Raw genomic sequence first — 20515 nt, 5'->3', positions numbered from 1 at the left:
CTCCAACTTAGATAGTTAGAACTAGGTTTGCCTTTCTATGTATTTCTATAAATAAAGTAGCTTTTCTTATTTTACTAAGTCTCCAGTCTCAGTGATGCTGATGCAGGGCAAAAGTCTGCTTTCTTAGGTAAATGCACACACATACGCTGGCACACTCGCATTTCAACATCTGCTGTTACTCTGCTTGCTGTTGTGCTGCTTTAAACGAAATTAAGCACACAAACACACACAGCCAACATCCACTACAGATACAAGCCCTTTAAGCAGGTGCTTTTATCCTATTTTTTATACCATTGACCATGGTATCCTTCTGGGCTGGCTCAGTGAGATGGTTATTAGAGGCACTGTTTTACAGTAGTTCCATTCCTATCTCCAAGGTCATTTTCAGAGAATAGCATTGGGTGATTGTATTTCGGGCCCCTGGCAGTTGTGCTGTGGGGTGCTGCATGGTACCATCTTATCCCCCATGCTGTTTAACATCTATATGAAGCCCTTGGGAGCAGTCATCAGGAGATTTGGGACGAGGTGTCAGCAGTACGTGGATGATACCCAGCTCTATTTCTCTGTAACATCTGAATCAGGAGAGGCCGTGCAAGCCCTGGACCTGTGCCTGTGGTTGGCTGGTTGCCAATAAACTGACTCTCAATCCTAGCAAGACGGAGATGCTGTGGGTTGGTGGTTCCCGAGTTCAGATAATTGGTCAGTTGCCTGCTTTAGATGGGGCCGTACTCCCTCTAAAGGAGCAGGTCCGTAGTCTGGGGGTGCTCCTGGATCAATCTTTGTCACTGGAGGCTCAGGTGACCTCCGTGACTAGGAGTGCCTTTCACCAGCTTTGGATGACAGCTGCGGCCATTTATGGAAAGTGGTAGCCTGACCACTGTTGTCCATGCACTGGTAACCTCCAGATTGGATTACTATGTGGGGCTACCCTTGAGGTTGGTCTGGAAGCTGTAGCTTGTGCAAAATGTGGCTGCAAGCCTTTGGCATACATAACCTAGCATATTGGTCCCTTTTGTTTATAATGGGGGCAAAGAACTCCCAGCCCATGGGTTATATGTGGCTTGCACGAAAATTTGAATCAACCCTCTGGGTCCCTTCCCAACCATCAACTACTCATAGAAGGAAAATGGGACTTTGTGGTTGTACAAAGTGTGCAATTGCAAGTCCTTCCTCACCAAGAAGATCTGCTGTAAGAAGATCTAAGCAGAGGGGAAAATATCTCTACAGACCTGTGTTCCTTGTGAAAATACAGAAATTTGTCCATGCATTTTACAATTGCATGTGTGCAATTTTTCAGATGCAATTGCATTTTGATGTTTGAGGCTTTGAATAGCTCTAAATCAGGGCTTGGGGTTCAGTTTATTTGCATTCTTCTTTTGGGATTACTGAGTTTTATTTGATTTGTGAACAGTCAAGATAGATAAAGGAAGCTGAAGAGCTGTCTCCTGCTCCAAGATTGTGAGAAACGCCTCTGACAAAAAGCAAACATGAAACGAATTTCTAAGGATTTACCAAATACCTCTGTTTCTATGGGAAATGGTGTGTGTGTGTGTGTTTAGGGTGTGTGAGTGAGTGTTTGTCTGGCCCTGACCATTACTGGAATGCACCTTCCTACACCCTCCTGAAATTTCTCACCCTGGTTTATAATGAGGTAACTACTTAATATTGAAATACTTACAGTACTGAAATGCTATAAATACTGAAAAACAAAAATGAAAGCAAGTTTAAGGTTATAGCTTGCCACGTTATGACAAATACATATTTTTCTTGTTCCCATATTTCTGTCAAGCACTGGAAATGGACGTGGTTTAGCAGAGAAACATAGAAATCTACCTTATACTGAGTCAGGCCATTGGTGTATCTAGCTCAGTACTGTCTACATTGACTGGCAGTGACTCCAGGGTTTCAGGCAGAAGTCTACCTGGGGATGCCAGGGACTGAACCTGGGATGCTGACACAGTAACAAGACAGTGAAGCATGGTACTGATGTGCAGATTGCTGACTGGGGTAGCCAATGTGATGTCTTCCAGATGTTGTTAGACTCCAACTCTCATCATCGCCAACCAGCTTGGCCATTGATGAAGGATGAGGGGAGTCGCAGTCCAGAACATCTAGACAGCACCACGTTGATCACTCTTGACTGAAATTCTTGTTCCTTACAGTGGGACAGACAGAGTACTGCATGCCTTGAATCATGAACATTTATATCCATTCTAAATTTGTTGTATTATCTGTATATCCTGTCTGACCATGGAAAGACTTTTAATTAATGTAATGGAAGCCAGGCAACATTTTTGAAATATGGGTACACTTAAATAGTATGACTCTTTGATTTGCATAACTTTCAGTCTTGGTTCATCTTCACTCAGCATAAATTGCATGAGGGAAAAAATTAGAGGTGATATATGTGTGTGTGTGTGTGTGTGTATGTATGTATGCATGTATATGATGTTCTTCTGATCGTTTATAAACATGGGACATTTACCTAGAATGGTTTCTAAGAAAGAGTTCTATCATTTCCTTAATATGTTTTCTATTAGTGCTTATCTTGGCTAAAATTAAACTTTTCTGGAAGAGAGACCAAAAACATCATTAACTGTTTAAAGAACAAAATACGAACCACATGAAGCAATGGAAGTTGCTGGCGCAAAATCTAACAGTAGTGCTTGGTAGCAAACTTGTCTCCTGTGGCACAGATGTTCACAATCGTAAATGGAAAAAGAATCTCTACTAACGCAACAGAGCTTAGAAACAGATTAAATGTTAGAATGATGCATAGGCCCCATACCTTACTTATCTTTCTCAAGAATCCAAGGTTGTTTTAAAGAGTACTCGTTTGTCACTTTTTTTAATGTAAAAAAGAATCCTGTATATAAAAGCTGCAAGAAAGTTTTACTGATTCGTCTTTCCTTCTTTCATTCAAACCCTATACTTTTTTTCTCTACCTTCAGGCATTACTTTTCTTAATGCAGTCTGAACGGCTAATTATTGCCAGGTCTCTAGAAAATGCTGGATTGCAGATACTTGACTTTAAGGCCCTGGAAGCATTAGGGGATGGATTTGGCAGAGCCCTGCAGAGTACTTTATAAGTCTTGCGCAAACACCATTGTTTTGAAGATGAATCTCTCTGTGGTTATTTGAAGCTGAAAGTTACATTTTGTTTCAATAGGCAATGTATTTGCTTTTGATATAAAAACAAAAATGTATCCATTAAGGCTAAGCAAGAACCAGAGGGAGGCATGTTATGAACCCTTGTGAAGCAAAGCTCTCCCCATTGACAATTCTTCTGTACCTTTTCACTAAAGGATGCAAAACTGTTTGCAAGGAACTGATAGTTGGGATGGGGAAAGTAAACACATCCCATTGTCAAGGCAGCTAAGCTGATCTTCCCTCACATCAGAAACACAAATTCATATTTGGCTATGCCTCTAAATGTAAGGGAGCATCAGCCTGGTTGCCTAAATAATGGGTATTGATTCTTTCTTTTCCCCCAAGCAACAGTCGATTGGGATAGGCTGTGACAAAGCATGAAAAATATATATGAAAGAATGGAAGCTGCACACACCTCCCTAGAAGAGCAACTTTCAGCAAAAAAATTGAACCCCTCATGAAAATTTAGCACAATACTACTGTCCATGGCCTTATTTTTGGAAATTGGTCTTGTAGTTTTTCTGTGTATCTCTGCACAGTGGTGGCTGGTTAACTAGGTGAAAGTGCCATCAGCCACTGTGTGGCAACGGAGGGACTTTGGGGATCCCAGCTCACAGCTTTTAGTACTGGGAGGCAATGCCATAGCCAGGAGTGTGTAAATGCATGGTCACTTGTGTGCATAGTTGACCCAACTGATGTCAGAAGCTTGCTGGCTGTGGCACCACTTGCCTCCTCCAACATTTCCTGGCTGTAAAAGTTGGAGTTCCCTTCCCCTGGCTGCCTCTCTTGTCTCTGTGTAGCAGATTATTCTTACTTGTATCAGGTATATTACGGATGTATTCAGAGATGAAGCAGAAGCCACAATCACCCTGACTATTTTCATGGTAAAACTGAGGGCTATTTAACACAGTACATTTTTAGATGCATATTTGCACATCTTTTCTGAACGTTGATACACAAATAGAAAGCAAGAGCTGAATGAGATAATTTGCATTTAGTGTGGTCAAGGGATAAATAAAGGACAACGTTGTGAAAGGCAGTTTTCTATCTCAATCTCACTTTATAGCAGTGTGATGCCTGAATGCTCTGGAGAAGCAACAATACACATGATTGGAGTATTGGGAAAATATTGGCTGCAGGGCTGAAGTGAGTATATATAATGTCACTTTAGTGTGATGTTGTTTACATGCATGCTTGGTCGGGAGCCAGTAAGATGCACCTCAAAGTAGCATAAAATCTCTTCCTTCTGCAGCCTATAGCTGCAATAACAAAACCACTTCCTTTTTCATAGACTTCACTGGAAAAGTCCTTGTAGCCATAACCAAATACAAAGGCCACTGATTTCAAGCTGCTCAAGCATGCCTAATTTTGTGCTGGATTTTGACCACTGTTTTCCATTGTCTTATATACAATTGAATAGAACTGTGCTGATTTTTTAACAAAAAAAATTGAGGAGAAAAGGAGATTTTCAGGGAGCTCATAATATTCACTCGCAAGCTTATTTCATGCTTGTTCACTTTCATTGCTCCTTATGAAGTCGCTCTGGAGTCATTTAACAACTCTTCTTGCTTGTTTGCTATGTAATTCCAAACAATCAGGGATCACAAAGCAACATAATGAAGTCATGATGCCATATATGTAATCAGACTTGGCTATGTGGCAACATCATTGAGGGCCAGTTAAGCCCGCACATCCTCTTTATGAATGGAGAGGTGGAGGAAGGAATATGTTGGTTCATTCCCAAAGCAACCAGGACCACATCCCCTGTTTTCCTGAACAGTGCTGGTAATTTCTCTGTCTGCCAGCATAACATGAGAAGACAGGTAATCTCTGCCCATTGCATCAACTAAGGGCTAATATGTTCCTTTCCCCACAATGAATACTTTCACATACTTTCAAGCTTCTTGAAAAATTGCCAAAAGGAAGTAATTTTTGGTTGGTGCAAAATGTTTGCAATAATCACCCCACAGTTTTGGCTAAACTCTATGTTTTAAATTATGCCCTTGATCAAAATATACATAATTGATGGGACTTCTGCCTTTAGTTAGACATTCTCTAGTCAATAATACATTGAGAAGAAGGATTCAGACTGCATATTCCTGTCAAATACAAACCATTTGCTTCTATAGAATTGTAAAAGCTGAGACAAAATACAAATAAACTCAGTTCACTGCACAAAAGTCTTATTGTATTTCATGGGGTTATTCATTTAATCCCAGCTCAATTGGGAGATTTAAAATATAACAGTGGGCAATATGAATGTTCTATGTGGGTGTTCAAGAATTATATCATCAGCCACATGATGTTCTGCAGTTTCTTGCAAAGTCATCAATCCACCACATGCACCCACCCCAAAGCCAAACAGATGTCATACAGAACCCACATCACACCAGCATTTTCCAACAGTTGAAACAGAAACATCAGGCCTAATTTAAGTTCATTAGATCAACATAGGCTTTTACTTTAATTCAATTATCTAATGAGCAGGTTTTTTCCCCCTTCACATTTAAAATGTGCATAGATTCTCTGGATTATAATGATTATTGCCTGCAATGCATGTTAGCAAAAGAAAAAGTGGAAAAAATAGTGGAAAGCAAGGAAAGAGCCTTAATGAACAGGCCCAGCAGAAACAGCTCTGGAAAAATAGGTTTATGTAACCAGTTTCTGACTGTGTAACCCTAGCTGGAACAATAGGAAGAATATCTGCAGAAGACAAAACCGAGACAGTAATGCAAAGTTGGTCTACATATCATGTAATATATAGACAGATATTAAATTCTGTGCTTCTTATTTCAAGTATAAAATAATCAGACATTTTCAATTTAGGTAAATGAAAAAAATATATCAGTTTGCTGGAGCTTAGTAAAGGCAACATGTCAGGTAATGTAGTATATTTGCACCTCATTGAGTCTCTGTCTCCAGTCTAACAAGTAGTGTAGTGGCAAATTCAGAAGCGCAGGGTCCCTTCATGTTAATCACACCCATGTCCCCTCCACCCCCCTTTTTGCTACAGGGTTGAGAATGAGATCCTTGTTAATGCCTTCTCCCACAACAACAGACATCCCTAGGAGCCAGTATACATGAAAGAGGAGAGTGTTAGCTACTGAGAAGAGTCTTCTCAATGGCTGACTCACCTCCTTTCACTTTGATTAGCTCCAATCAGCAGGAAAGAACAAGGAAGCATGTTAGACTCTTCTCAGTGGCTAACACACAACCCTTTCATGCTGATTGGCTCATAGGATGCTGGAGACATAGGGCCCCTTCTGGGACCCTGCTCCCAAAAAAGTAAAGGGTCTAAAAACCCCTGAGACCCCAGACAACTACACCTGCTAACAAGGTGATGCTGCCAAAACTCAAAACTAGTTTCAGGATATAACTTTCATCTAGTAAGTTGGCAATTCTTGAATGTATTAAGGGCCCTGACATTGATCAAATCACTGAACAATTTGTAATTCAAGAGTTAATTTGTATTTCCTTCACCTGTGAGATCTGCACAGTTGGCATGACTTAGCATTCAAACTCCACCAGCTTTGTGTATGCTCAATTGTTTCTTGCTATAATCCTCTAGTTTCTGAGGGAAATTGAAATGTCCTGTTTGCAATGCACAGGTACATGGAATGCTGTTACTTTGACCCAGTCTTTGCCAACCTGGTGCCCCCCAGTTGTATTGGACAATTCCAACCAGCTCCAGGCAACACAGCTGTTAAATGGATCCGTTTACATCCAGTTCATTCCAGTTCTGCATAAGGATGTAGGGTTGCCAGGTTCTTGGCCTGAGACTGATCCTGTATCTTAGGAGAAGAGAAAGTCAGCCAAGTGCAGGTGTTCTTGCAACTCTGTAATGGGGAAAACCACAAGGTGGAATTCTCCCTTCCCCCTGCACAACTTTTAAAGATACAGAAGACCTCTTGGTTACCAGGCCCAGCCTCCAAGAGGTCTTCTGTATCTTTAAAAGTTGTGGAGGGGGGGAGGGAGAATTCCACCTTGTGGTTTTTCCCATTACAGAGTTGCAAGAACACCTGCACTTGGCTGACCTTCTCTTCTAAAGATACAGGATCAGTCTCAGGCCATGGACCTGGCAACCCTATAAGGATGGGACTCAGGTTGTCTCATCCCCATGCAGATTTTTAAAGGAAAATCCTTTAAAATCCACATGGAAACATAAAAGTTTTTTTAAAAAAGAAAATAAAATAATTTATGAGGTGGTCTGAGGGCTGCACTGTTTTTCTAAAAGATACTTACCTCTGTTTCTCTAAAAGATACTTTAGAAAAACTTTTTTTAAAAGCCCTGGTACTCCAGCTGCTCACTGGTGGTGTTAGTGCAAGCTGTTCCTGGCCACTGCATGCTTTAAATGCAATACAGGAAGTGACATGACTTAGGCCACATTCACACCATACATTTATCCCAATATTCCATTTTAAAGAGTCATGGCTTCCCCCAAAGAATCCTGGGAAGTGTCATTTGTGAAAGGGTGCTGAGTTGTTAGGAGACTCATGTTTCCCACACAGAGCTACAATTCCTAGAGTTCCTGGGGAAGAGGGACTGACTGTTAAACCGCTCTGACAATTCTAGCTATGTTTCCCTGGATTCTTTTGGGGAATAATAATAAAGTGGAATAATAGTGGCATAATTGTATAGTGTGAATGTGGTCCTGGGAGCGATGGGATTTGATGACTGGAGGCAACAGAACTTGATGATATTCCATCACTCTAAGGGGGAATTGTACAGGGAAAAATGGCTTCTCCCTGTGTTTACATTGAGGCAGCCATTTCTCCCCCTGTACAATTCCCCCTGAGAGTGATGGAACACCATCAAGTCCCATTGCTTCCACGAAGCAACAAGCCCCCCTCCGCTCACACCAACTGCTCTGACAGATGGGTGGGTGATGTTAGGCGATTCAACTTCAAAAGAAGAATTGGGAGTGTGGTCTAAGTGCACTTCCAATTCTTCCTTTGCAGCATCTTTGCAGCCATGCCTTCAATTCAAGCTGCAGCTGTAAAGATTCCTACCAAATCTCGCATTTCATGCTGAATTTAAATTCCGTACAATTCCTATAAAATTTTGGCAGGGATCAGCTCTCCTTGAGAACTCTGCTCAGTAGCCTCCAAGTGGAAACAATCCTAGCAAGGCTTGCATTTGGCACCAAATGCAGAAAGCTGCCAAATGCAAGCACCACTTGAGGAGGGACAATTGGGAGACACTCCAAGGCTCCCGACTGTTTTTCTCCAGCTACAACCATCTGCCCCACATCTGATGTCATATGATATCAGGTGTGAACCAGGTAATGCCATGGCTGCATAGCAAGTCTTGCAGGCCAAATTAGGACTTATTTGGCTCATGCACCAGAGATTCCTTATGCTTTAACCCATTCATGTCCTCCTTGACTGTGGAAGCAACATGCCAAGTCCTGCGACAAGCAAGCATTTCTATTGCTGTCATCTTATTCTGTTTCAGCAGCTGCTGTCTCTGCCTATTGCTCCCACTCAGGTCAATCTACTTGTAGCAAAGCACATCTGATAACAGACAAACAGAAAAGGATGCATTGTGACAGATGAAATCATGTGCATTGGGTAGAATATCACACCATACTATGTGCCTGCATTCCCAAGATGCACTTCAGAGCTTATGATACCAAATTACAGTCTCTACTGTCACTAAGCCATAGTTATATTTCACTACTTGCCTTAGAATATTGCTGGATTTAATGTGTTTTCTTGGATGTATTGTTTAATGATCCTCTGTTTGATTTTATCATTTTGGATTGCTGTTTTGTAATGATGGTAACTAATTTCATTATACATTTTTATTTTTGTATATTTGTAAGCTGCTTTGAGGGTAAATTCAATAGCAGAAAAGTAGCATATAACTGGAAAAAATAAATAAAAGTAAAAATAAGTTTCATTTTGCAGAAAGAAAATATTGGAACATTTCAAAAGATAAAATTTGGATTTTGACACTGACATGTGAATTCTTTATCCCAGTGTGTATCTGTATTAAATTTGAAATTGTTTTTATATATACACTTCTTAAAAATTGCTTTTACATATGGAATTCTTTGTAATTGATTTTATTGTTGATGTTTTTACTGTGAAATCACTCTGAGAAACATTATGGGCAACAATTCAGAGCTCAAAATTTTGTGAAATTTTGACTGTGCTTGGTGTATGGGAGAGAGTGTTCTCATCATTATAAAAATCATAGAATTGGAAGGAATTGTGTGTGGGGCCCTAAACATGTAAAGCAGGAGCCTCACTTCAGATCTCTTCCCCCACAAATTACGGAGATTAGGGGCTGGTGAGCACAACCCTTTTCTTCATCACATGCAATGATAGTGATGTTTGCGTGGGGAATGCTTCTACAGGGCTATAGCTTTGTCCCCATTTCAGTTAATGTAATACCTTGCCATATCTACACTCTGCCTTTTTATCATCAATTATCTCTCCTGTGATTTATTACCCTTATCATACTTATCTGAATAACAACCACAAAGATGATGGATTTGAAGTGCTATATAAAAAAATACTATGTTTCATGATTTGCTCCTCTCAGATTGTGTACTGGGCACAGAGGCGAGCGCGCGCGCGCGCACACACACACACACAAATCGCATGGCCAGACTTAAAATGAAAGAAAGTAACATCACAAGCAGTCCCCATTCCATTTCAGGATCATATGTCAGCCTGTTTTCTCTTTTTCCATGAGCTAGAGCATTTTGGTAGGAAATGAACTGTTTGTGACCTGCTGTTTCAGGACATTGATATGAGAAAACCTCGTTGTCAATGGACAGACTCTTTTATAAGGGGGGTGGGGAGACTGCAGTTATTCTGCAGTACACAAATAAATATTTTGTAATTCTGAAGCACACAGAAAGTTGAACTGTGTTCAGAACTTCAGAATCTTCCCAGAAATGTATTGTGCTTTGAAGTATTTTTTTTATAGCAAAGTATTTTTTTATATAACAAAAACTTCTGGTTTAAGAATGTGGTACGTTTTGAATGTTTAAAAAGCAATTGTCACATTGCAATGAATGTGAGAGGAAAAAGTACAGACCACCCTAGTCCAATTCTTTATGTGGACATTTAATCTCCTTTCACTGACATCAAAGCCAGGGGCCTGACATCCAATTGGATTCCCCCATGTGACATTTCCAGTTTGTTTTCTCTTTCTCCTCCCTGCCTTTCATTTAACCTAATTAATACTAAATTATTAAGGAATATGCTTTCCTCCTTATGAAGTGGGTCTACCTTTCCAGCTGTATATTTTTTTTTACTGGTTTTAGACAGACAGGCTTTTCCTCCCTTCTGGGGCTCTATTCAACATCAGAGGAAGCAAGTATAGCAAACTACACCATTTAACTTTGGAAACCAAGGATTTAAACTAATATCCCTCCCCCCCCCCAGAAATAGATTTATAGGACCTGCTGGAAGAAATAGTTCTCAAATTTTCAGTAGTTTCTTATCTCACTTAAATAGAAAGAAACTCTGAGGGTGGCTTCCACATGTAACATTAAGGGCTATTTCATTCACATTTAGAGGTACACTTATGTTGTCTTAAGTGCACATGCACAGTGGGAATGAGCCACACACATTCTTGTAAATGTGCACAACCATTCAGGAATATGCACTAGGGCCTTCGCTGTAGTAGCCCATTTATGGAATGTTCCTCCCAGGGAGACCTTTCTGACACCAACCTTGTCATTGTTTTGGCACCAGGCAAAGACATTTTTATTTTTCTGGTCAATTAGGAAGCACCAGTGATGTGATACGATATTAAATGTTATTAATGTGATGTTATTATTGTATTTTTTGCTTTAATTGTACATCACTTTGGGTCTTTTTCTAGTGGGAAGTGATGTATAAATTTAGTAAACCTAAACCTAGCGGGCCAGGATTGGGTCTCTATTGAGTGTACATCTGGTGGCAAATCTGGGCAGAAGTGTTGAACAGTAGGGCATTGAGTTTCTCTCCTGTTTTTTGTGTCTTGTATGGCTGCCATTAATGTGGGAGAAATGGTAAGAAAAGAAAAGTGAACACACAGTCCTGGCAATTCAGTCCTACCTTGTTTTAGGAACTGAACTAACCAAAGCCAAGTTAACCCTTATATATGAAAACAATCTAATGTATACTGGGCAAGGGATAGATATAAAAGCTCCCTGGAACTGTAACCTCAGAAGAACATGGTATAAAAAAAGGTAATCTTATTCTAAGAGGTAAGACACTCCCATTTTGCAGACGAGACCAAGCCCACATTCACACCACACATTTATTCTACTATTATTCCTCTTTAAACAGTCATGGCTTTCCCTAAAGAATCCTGAGAGGGGTAGTTTGTGAAAAGTGCTGAGAGTTTTTAGGAGACCCCTATTCCCCTCACAGAGCTACAATTCCCAGAAATCCGTGGGAAGCAAGATTGACTGTTAAACCACTCTGGCCACTGAAGCTCTGTTAGGGGAATAGGGGTTTCCTAACAACCCTCAGCACCCTTCACAAACTACCCTTCCCAGAATTCTTTGGGGGAAGCCATGACTGCAATGGAATAATAAATCGGAAAAAATGTGTGGTGTGAATGTGGTCCGAAGGAGGACAAGATGTAAATATTTATCATAAGAAACAGGTAGACGGAAGCTCCACACAAACACTTACTGTATCACTAATCCAATACCTGAAGCTGGGGCATCACATACAAGGACAGTTCACAGCTCTCTGCAGGTCATTCAAGTGAATCCACAGCCCTCACAGAGCCAGATGCTCACATGTAAATCTCAATTTTCTAGAGGAAAGAAGGCCATGGTTAGCTTCTCTCCTCACTGTAACCGATAACAAGGTTTCTCTCTTTTCTCTCTCTACTGGCTGGGGATAGCAAAGCTTTTCAAAAATTAGAAGTATAGCAGGGTAGGGCTTTAGAATTATGGAATGGCCTTAAAAACTAAACAGCAGCTATACAATGTATGTTTTATTTCACATTAATGATGATCCAGGGGGAAATACTTGGTTAAAAGGAAATATAAATCTCAGGTAAATCCCAGGGATGGGGGTCCATATTGTGTCCCCATTGCTCACTTGCCACCTCCAAACCTGAAAGGAACAGATTAGGACACTGTGTTACTTGAGTGGAAGAGGAGATAGCAGGGAGTCTGTGGATCAGCCTTTGCCAACCTGGTCCCGTGCTCTCCAGATGTTCTGGACTACAACTCCCATCAACTCTAGCCAGCATGGTTGTGCTATGTGGGGCTGATGGGAGTTGTAGTCCAAACCATCTGGAAGGCACGAGGTTGGGAAAGTCTGATGTGGATGGTACAATCTGTGCATCTGTTCCCATCTGTCCTGGAGCAAGCTAAGAAGTGCTTCTCCAGGATCAAAAGCCTTCTTTTTGGAACAGAGATATGTGATGACGAAACTGGCAGTTTCCCATGAGCTGGACCTGCCTACAGGCTACTTGTTGTTGCCCAGTGGTCTAGGAAGAGTCATTTTAATGTTTGATGTTGGAAGGTGAATGGATCTTAACACAAAGAACAAGTTCTACCTCATTTTTGATTCTGGTGTGTGCGTGTGTTGATTATGTCTTTGTGGGCTTTTTTTCCACATAAGAAGTGTCCTATTGACCCAGGACCTTCTAGACCACACTAATGGTCCATCTAGACCAGCATCCTGTTTTCCACAGTGGCCAATCCCTTGGAGGAAGATACAAACAGGATATGGAAACAACAGCCTTCTCCCATTGTTGCTCCACGCAGCTGGTATCCCATGGCAGGTTGCTTCCAGATCTGGAAGGTGCATATAACCATCATAACTTGCAGCCATTGATGGACCTGTCCTCCTCACATCCATATTTGACTGCAATACTGATCACAGGGCAATTGGTTGCTTCTCCTTTTTGCCAGGGAAGAGGCCAAAAAGACAAAGTAAGGAAAGATCACTAAATCAGAATGGCTGTCTCAATACTTAGACATTATTGTGAGTGGACAAAAAGCCCACATGGATTTTGCCTCATATTACAGACTATCAAGCTACCATGAAGTGAAGAAACTCACCATGGGGTAGTCTGGTTGTCTGTATGGGCTCAAAGTTGAAAAAAAATATCATTTGAGAAAACAAGCTTTCACCTGTTTTGTTAATAAGGCCTTTGTACTTATGGATGGACACATTTAATTTAATGTTCCGAAAGGCACATTAAAAAGAGACTGACAGATCATCTTTGCTCCAAGCTAGCATGGCTCTTATGTTCTTCTAAGACATTTCAGAGTGAATATGCTGACAGTTGCACTGCATTGTTAACTTCCTGAGATCCAACAGTATAATTAGCATGCTGGAGCTGCATTTTCTTTACTTTAAAAAAAATCTTAACAGTGGGTATGGAATAACTGAGCTGCTCTTACAGACCTCAGAAAGATGTGAACCCCTCTCTTATTTAGGATATAATGTCATCATTCCAAGATATGAGCTACTCCCATTTTATAGATGAGTCCAACTGAGGAAGAACAAGATGTAAATATTAAGGATCACCCCCCCCCAAAAAACCCTCTGTGCATTCAAAGTTCCATCTGCACTGAGGCCTATATGCGCAGGCTCTGTATATATAATCTGTAATTGCAAATCTGGCAGGGTACAAATCAGGCAATGACCGTACATGCCATAGGATATATGGACATAGGCCACTTTGCAGTATGAGACTGGGAACATGCAGAAGTCAGGGACAGGGCCAGCGCTAAAGGGTGGCCAGGTCGGGCCCTGGCTGAGGGCCCTGTGGCCCACAGGGCCCCCTGAAAAGCCCCTTGTTAGGGTGGGGGAGTAGTGCTCCTCTTCCATGATCTGTGGCAGGCTCCCTGCCGCAGATCGCAGGGAGGGAGCTGCCCGCTTGCTCACCTGCCTGCCCGCCGGCCAGCCTGTGCCTGCTCACTGGCCCCCCCATGCCTGCCCGCTCGCTCACCCATCTCCCCTGCCCCCCACTTGCTTGCCCACCTTCCCCGTTCACTCACCCCCACCTGCTCACTCATCTGTCCCCCCGCCCGCCCACCCACTCAGTAGGTTGGTAGGTGGGGTGTATGTGCGTGCGCACGTATGCCAGGGCCCAGGGCAGGCTGGTGCCCAAGGGCCCCAGCATGCCTGGCACCAGCCCTGGTCAGGGACAGCATTTGCAGGCACATTCCCAATCCCCTTTCTACATGTTCACCTGTACACAGATGGGACATTTGCATAGGGCTTTAAAGAATCAAGGGCACCATCATTTTCATTGTGGAGGTGTGGTGGGGGAGTGCTACTTCCTTTGTATTATATTTTCATCTCTGAATAATAGAGATCACAATTATATATTCCATAGAACAAATTCCACATGTTCATCTGGTAGCTCCGGTTTTCATCTGAGGAATCTCACTGGTATATGAACTTTTCTGCAAATATCAGCTCCACCACTCTCTTGCAGGTTAAAGAATACTCCAGGGGTGCATTTGGGATGTGCATATGGAGCAGTCTCTATGTTGAAAAGCTCTGTTGGCACAGATCTCCATGTTTGCATCAGAGCATCACTGAACTTTGGGTTCCAGCCTATTATGAGACATTTCATCCACTAGACATTGTCAGCCACTAGATTTTAAAATGAAACCAGGAGAAAAGGCAGCCATGAACATAACATGATATGACTTAAGTGGAGGCTTGATTATGATGTGTTGTATATTCAGGAGCAAAAAAAAATTTCTTGAAATTGATGAACGAAAAGGTCATTGGTACACCAGTAAAATCCCTTAAGGTTCCAAAGGCTTTTGCAGGGTGCATTTTTAAGTGCTGATGGAAATGCATTAATGACCATGTAAAGATGTGGTCAGATGCTGACCACCGGACCCGAGGCCCAGCTGCAAAATTATTGACAGCTATATTGCTTATTCCTGTAGCGGTTAGGAAATGAAATGCCTTTCTCTAATCAAGCAATTGCATTAAGGAACTACTGGGAACGTTTGGTTGTTTTTCTTTAATATCTGAGAAGTCAATTTCATTTTTGCAAACTGTCAAGATAATTTTTGTTCACATATATTCAGTGCTAGGGGAACATATTTTTCTTCTTCTTCTGCCCTTCTCCCCATTAAGGAAAACACACACAACCTAGAAACGCATTAAAGTAGAAAGTTGGAGGGCATTTTGAAATGTCAGCAAAAAGGTATCTAACTTTAAACAATAAAAAACAACCCCTAAAACACTGTGCTGTAAGATTAAGAATTATAAAGAAAGGCACATCATCATTAGCCTCTTCCATGGTTCGCATAATCAAATCTTTCATGATCTGGCCACTGCCACAATGTGTTGTCCACCTGTGGTCAATATTAGAAGATTAGGTTCTAGTATTTCCCCTGTAACGAATTATCAAAAGGCTTTCATTTTGCAGAACAGCTACAAAAATGCTGATGCAGAAAATCAATGGTACTATGACACTTGGGAATAGTCACTTTACAAGTTACAGTGCCATGGTATCCATGAGGCAGAGTTTTGGTTTTACTCTCCCACTAGGGCCACTAAGGTCTGTGTAATATGGCCCAGTGGTCACTTTGCTCCATTGGGTAGTGATCAAAGATACCATCAACATTGCAACCAAACCCATGAGCCATGACACACTTTTTTGATTAGTGATAGGCTTATTATGAACACTGTGTTGAATGCAAGATTAATTCTAGTCACAAGAGAAGTTCACTATGTACAGCCCTGCTAAATATGGCCATGGAAGAACATGACAGTTGAGTGCTTTAGGATGGTATTCAAAGCAGACTGTGCAAGAGGAGAGAGAAATGGCTGGTAAAACTGACCAAAGGACATCTTGGTTCAGAGATTTCCCATTACCATCAAAAACCTTTAGAAATGTGGACCATTGGCCTATTGAGCGCTCAGTATTGTCTACAATGAGTGGCAGCAGGGTTTCAGACATGAATGTTTCCCAGCTCTACCTTTTCCAGTAAAATTATAGCATTATACAGCATGACAAATGTTTGTGTTAGTCTCTAGCTCAATACACTCATTTATTTTGTATCTGGGACTGCAAATGGAAACCATACACTGTGCATCTACATAATTTGAGAAATTCTGGAATTAAATTGATTGATGTGTATCTCTAGCAACTGCAGCATAATTCTAAGAATGTTTATTCAGAAGTAAATCCTACTGAGTTGAATGGGCCTTACTTCTAGCTAAGTGCACATACGATTGTAACTTCATGGGGAGAAGCAAGTAGGAGAAATGGAGCTAAACCAGAGACTAATATGAGATAGAGAGACAGAATGCAATTAACATTTTACTGAAGTAAATAAATTACAAAACTTGAATAGTTCATGATCGTGTGCAGTGTGAACAGTGGATGACCTCTTTTACACTCAAAAATACTTTGAGGATGATATGTTTGAAATAGCGTTACAGAGCTATAGATCTGAAGTTGTGTTGGGTGACGTTATATGAATACATTTGCTATAAGTTGCCACTGCTCTGCTGTCTGGGCGTATTGGCTATTTGGGCCTACGAAAGGTCATACGACCTATTATTGCACAAAAACAAATTCAGCAAAACATGCCAATAGAGGGGCCATGTGACTCAGCCCTCACAAGTAGATTTTTCAAAATGCTTATCTACTGTTGAGTCTGCTATGGTCAGATTTCCAAGGAATTTATTATTATGAAGGTGAGGATTGAAGAACATGCTGTTTCTCCTACAGAAAATGCACTTGATTGACACCCACATTTATTATAAAATAAATACATGTTTTATATTGAATCACAATAATTTTACCCTTTTATCATAAGACATATGACAAAGGAAACATTCTGACAAGAATCAGGTCTGTGCCTGTTAACCCTGTGTTGTTTCTGCAAAGAGAAGACTTGAAGCCTTTAGATTTCTAAATTACAGCTGCTCGTTGCATGTTTACACAGTGGCCTTCTCCTTCTGACACTGCACTTGTGCAATCTGGTTAGGAACTTTGTTTGGTTCATAAGGCTGCATACAGAAAGCACAATGAATAAAGTTTCTCAGTATCACAAACATCTTGCCTGCAAAGTTCAGAGATCACCTACAACTTTTCCTTGGGATGACTAAGGCTAAATAAGGGTTCATCTCTGGCATACATAAAATATTATGAAAGAGGAGAGTGCATCTGAACATGTACAGAGGGCACATCCCTCACCAATAGTGAGCATAGCCAACTTCCACACATTTGGAATTAACCATACATGACTTCCAGGCAGGCCTGCAAATGTAAATGTAAATAAATTTATTTCGGTCAAGGACCAGCCAGTACAGATAGACGACATAATAATAAAATACATTATTATAAAAACTTTTAAAATCTTTACGCCCACTTTTTCATGCGTGCAATGGCAGCTACACAGAACTTGGCCACTATATTAGTAACCCGTGGATCCCGATCGTCCATGAGTTGGTAAACGACAATTGTTTCTGGGCCTCTGCACATGTTATACATAGGAGGATAAATGAAGGTGTCATGGAGGTCTTGATAAAGGGGGCAGTATAAGATAACATGGTCTACTGATTCAACTGCTCCAGAGCCACAGGGGCAGAGCCGTAAGTCATAAGGAATTCTCTTGAATCCACCATCTAACAGCGCTGAGGGAAGTACATTAAATCTTGCAAGTGTGAACGCCCTTCTGTACTTAGGAATACTAAGGTTGGACAGATAGGCCGCAGGCACGGGGAAGGCGCCATAGAGCCGTAAATTTGGAAAGGCTGCTACTAAACTCAGGTTGTTTTGCATCTTGGTATCTCTTATTCATTGAGTAATGGCATCTTTAACCTTGGAAAAACCAAGGCCTAATAGCGCTTTTATCGAGAAACCAAGGGAAAGCAATTTGTTATTCACAGAATGTTTCCATTGGGATTGAAAACTATCTGCCAGGGTGAGGGGGGCTAAATCTTGAGGGGCAAAAATCATCTTAAGCCAGAAGTTAAACCTAAGGATCCAGGCCCGTGATGGCAGGCCTGCAAATGTAACCAGTAGAGATGATAAAGAACTATTTAGAGGACATCCCCTCTGGTCACTTCACACATTGTTTATGTTGATGCTGATGAGAGCCTACTTTAATAGTTGATTCTTTCTCCTCCTAAGACTCCTGGAGGTGAGAAGTACAGCAAAAATGCAAGAGTGCAATTAGTTGAACATCAGCCATTAGCAAGGTAATTATAATGCAATAAAATAGATTGCTCTTGCTGTCTTACAGCTCAGGAATCCTGCTGAGCTTTCTGTATGTTAAGCATACCATAGCAGGACCCTAACGATCAATTAAATCTCTATCATTCAGTTACTTCTTCCCAACAATTAGCTGCTTTGGTGACCTTTTCTGTGCTATATAGAAGCCTTCCTAATGCAATCATGGCAGAGCTGATGTGTGTCTTCTAGCGGCCACCCAGCATGATATACACCAGTACAACAGCCAAGATTTTAAAGAGCCTTTTTAGACTAAATAAATGAGGGATGGAGTGCTTGGAATCGTCAATCACTTTGGAGACTCACTTCCTTTTTTCTAAGTTAGTTCATTCTTCCTTTGAAGATTAGAGTATTATATTTTGGCTAAAATTTGGATACAAGCATTGGGAAGAAAAGGAGCCAATAATGTGGGCCATTTGTGAATTATCTCATTTAAGCATGACCATGAAAATGTTCTTGCAGTCTAGCAGTTGTTTTCTCTAGTATAGAAAAACAACTGGGCTGTTACTAAAAGTGACTTGTCCACTAGAATGGAGACTTAGGGTCTGTTTCTTAAGAATCTTGATTCTGGCTGGAAAGGAAGTTCAGTTTTCATTTATTGCATCCTCTGTCTTTGTTTAATGGTCTACAGTAGATATTGTATTATAAAAATATTTTGGGTATCCAAGACAAGCCTAAAATAAGCATTCATTTCCAAAATGCCCTTATGAGATTAGTGAATCTAGTATAGTGACACCTGACTGCTTAACTCATCATCATCATCAACTCTATTGTACTTTATTTGTGTAATGTATATTACATTCCTAATTTCATTCACCCACACACCCAAGGCAGACCACTGGTGACTTTAAAAACAAGGAAATGTAGCTGAAAGAAACTGACGGGGGTTGTGTTTATTCTCCTGTTCCACAACTATACTGCACAAGCATGGCATTTTTTATTCTTCCAGAATTCATCATTTTTGGAAACTAATAATTCACTGTTTCATTTTAAAAAGAAAGATTCTGGCCCTTATAGTTGCGAACATAAGCTTGCAATCACATTGGCAATGGTATTTCCTATTTATTGCATTAATACCCTGCCTGCCCCCTAAGGAGCTGAAGACAGCATACACAATTCCCTCCTTCCTTTTATTCTCAAAATCAATCCTATGAAGTAGGTAAAACCGAGAGGTGCTGACTAGCCCCAAGGCAACCAATGACCTTCTTGGGGTTTTGAATCTGGATTTCCCCAGTCCCAGTCCAGCACTTTAACCTCTACACCGCATCTAGTTCTCAGAGAGGTCAGAATTTCTGTGCCATGTCTGGTTCCTTGCCCCTCCCCATGTTGAACAGAAATGCAAATTTTCATAATTGGTGCAGGTCACAGAATGCAACTTTTCTTGGTGTAGAATTTGTGACACCTTAGTGCAGATTTATTTTGGTGCCTTGAGGGAAATTTGTTTGAGGAAAGTTTGTGGCTCATGTGATATTGAAATCCACGTTTTCCCAGGTCTAAGAGTGCCTATGTGCTCAATCCAGTTGGCTCAGAAAGATAGAGACTAACAGCGGAACATTACTATAATAACAGTGAAGTCACGGAAAGGGTTCTTCTCAAAAAAAAAAAAAAGGAGCAGGAATTCTAGAAGTAGACAGTACTTAGAAGGCAGGGTCCACCTTTGAACTTTTCACTATGAACTTACTGTTGCTCATCAAGATCATCCAAGTAGGAAAAAAGAAAAGATGAAACAAAGACATATAGGAAAAGGAAATGAAAAGAGCTTTATTAGTCAGTTTCTTCTCCTGCCTGACCCAATTATCAGATTTTGCATTTAAATTTAAGACAGTAGATCAAACAGCAAGAGCCACTTTGTACTTTTGCCAGGAGACCATATGATATCTCTCAGTGACTCTCCTGCATGCCAGGATTCAGAATAAGAAGCCATGCTTCTAACTCAGTTTGTTTTACATTACATATGGTGCAATGTGCAAAGTGAATGGAGAGGGAGAGGAAGAGGGTGGGAGGAAAGGAGACTGAAAACTCATCAATGGCTGCTCTCATGGAAGATGTCCAGGAATTATGGTCCAATTATCAATTAGGATGAATCAAGAAAAGGAAAAAGGAAATATTCATTATAAATTTCCATGCAAGCTACAAAAAAGACAGCCCAACACTTCGTGTCATGCTAACTTAGGA

At 40.9% G+C, this 20515-nt stretch overlaps 1 protein-coding gene across 5 annotated transcripts in view; it reads right to left on the bottom strand.

Annotated features, from left to right (window-relative positions):
• The window catches only part of RUNX1 (RUNX family transcription factor 1), a 272128-nt gene that overhangs the window by 172693 nt on the left and 78920 nt on the right, over positions 1-20515 (bottom strand). Inside the window, exon 1 of one of the 5 annotated variants that reach the window (XM_061627716.1) lies at positions 11794-11832. The exons of the other annotated variants lie outside the window; for them this stretch is intronic. The gene's annotated coding sequence lies outside the window, so the exon portion shown is untranslated. Of the gene's footprint in view, positions 1-11793; positions 11833-20515 lie in introns of those variants that run through there. 5 annotated transcript variants of the gene reach the window in all.

Source organism: Rhineura floridana, chromosome 5 (assembly GCF_030035675.1).
Source record: "Rhineura floridana isolate rRhiFlo1 chromosome 5, rRhiFlo1.hap2, whole genome shotgun sequence".
In the NCBI taxonomy this organism is placed as follows: Eukaryota; Metazoa; Chordata; class Lepidosauria; order Squamata; family Rhineuridae; genus Rhineura; species Rhineura floridana.
This window is presented reverse-complemented; position numbering and strand designations above follow the sequence as displayed.